The sequence below is a fragment of the Pundamilia nyererei genome, unplaced genomic scaffold (assembly GCF_000239375.1).
Source record: "Pundamilia nyererei isolate P.nyererei 1_Seehausen unplaced genomic scaffold, PunNye1.0 scaffold00075, whole genome shotgun sequence".
Lineage (NCBI taxonomy): Eukaryota > Metazoa > Chordata > Actinopteri > Cichliformes > Cichlidae > Pundamilia > Pundamilia nyererei.
The window spans coordinates 1,061,455-1,062,723 of record NW_005187476.1 but is presented as its reverse complement, the minus strand read 5'-3'; the positions used below and the strand labels follow the sequence as shown (position 1 = coordinate 1,062,723).

Below are 1,269 nucleotides of genomic sequence, written 5' to 3'. Positions count from 1 at the left end.
TCTTCCATTTATCGAGGTTTTGTTCGCATGCTAGTCCATATCGGGGCTAGCTCATCACAAGTATGCTAACTAACTTCAGCTAACTTGCTTAATGAAGCAAGAACATTTTTCTTTTCTTTTTCAGAAAATCTGTATCGTTCTCAGTGAGGAAAAGTAGTTTTATAGACTTTAACGAAATGCCATCATGTTGTCTATATCGATCAAACCTTCTCATTGTGTCACAACGGTGGTTCCATGGTGTAATGGTTAGCACTCTGGACTCTGAATCCAGCGATCCGAGTTCAAATCTCGGTGGAACCTAAACTTTTACTTCTCTCCAGCTGCTACTCCTTATCATTACCATAATTGTAAATGTCTTCCATTGACAACAAGTGCTTACTTTAATTAGTTTACACATTAAAACGATGTTAGGATATTTACAGATTCTCAGTTTGCATTTATCATTCATAAAACCCATTAGATGAAGCCAGAAACGCTGTTAGAAAAAAAGCTATTTAATTTTATTTGAAATCGACGTAGGAAATACATCCCTGCAAACAAACTGAAATATAAAAGTCTGGTGTGCACAGATGAACTATCTTTTAACATTTTCCCTTTTTGTACATTTGTTTGAAACAGTTACAAACATCAAGTTAATGTTTTGTTTCTGAGCTGCAGTCACTTCAGGTGGGACTCGTTGAAATCCAGCTCAGTGTTTATAATAAAACGTTTTGACATTTTGGAACAAATCCCCATCTGCAGTAGTTCCTCATTTTTTTTGCCGTTTCTTGGATGCTGCTGCCCCCTTCTGGTGAGACTTGGAGCCTGTATTTCTGAGAGCAATAAAAATGAATTAAGAACAACCACATCAATATAAAAATAATATTTATCTGTTAATTACATTCATTAGAAAAGAACAGCTGTGCTTACTTTGGTTTTTCTGGCACCTCAGGGTTTAGTATGACCACATCCTCCTCTTCACTGTCTGATATCTCAACCACATCTCCTGTAAGACAACAAACTCTCAGTTCAAGCACATTTTTATTCTTTTCCTCTAATCAGCAAACCTGACTTTTACATCAAACTGTCCAAATAAATAAATAATAAACCACCTTCGCCCACGTCCATCTTTGTCACTTCTTCCACTTGCTCGTCACCACTGTTGTGATTTTTTTCCTCTTCATAGTCATCTTCATCATCCTCCTCCAGTCCCCAGCTGTTCTGCAGCCCCTGCCCCACCTGTCCAACACCAGGGACTGGCACCACTGGGGATGGCACCCTAGCATGTGT

At 38.5% G+C, this 1,269-nt stretch overlaps 1 protein-coding gene, 1 long non-coding RNA gene and 1 other non-coding gene across 3 annotated transcripts in view; 1 reads left to right on the top strand and 2 right to left on the bottom strand.

The window, feature by feature from the left end:
• Positions 1-1,269, bottom strand: part of LOC102207152 (exosome complex component RRP45-like) — a 7,030-nt gene that overhangs the window by 2,806 nt on the left and 2,955 nt on the right. The window lies entirely within an intron of this gene.
• trnaq-cug (transfer RNA glutamine (anticodon CUG)) lies at positions 229-300 on the top strand. The gene has a single exon. It is a non-coding gene; the product is annotated as a tRNA-Gln (tRNA).
• LOC102196464 (uncharacterized) lies at positions 479-1,252 on the bottom strand. Its single transcript, XR_311847.1, has 3 exons — positions 1,092-1,252; positions 910-985; positions 479-812 (listed from the first exon to the last, which is right to left on the bottom strand). It is a non-coding gene; the product is annotated as an uncharacterized LOC102196464 (long non-coding RNA).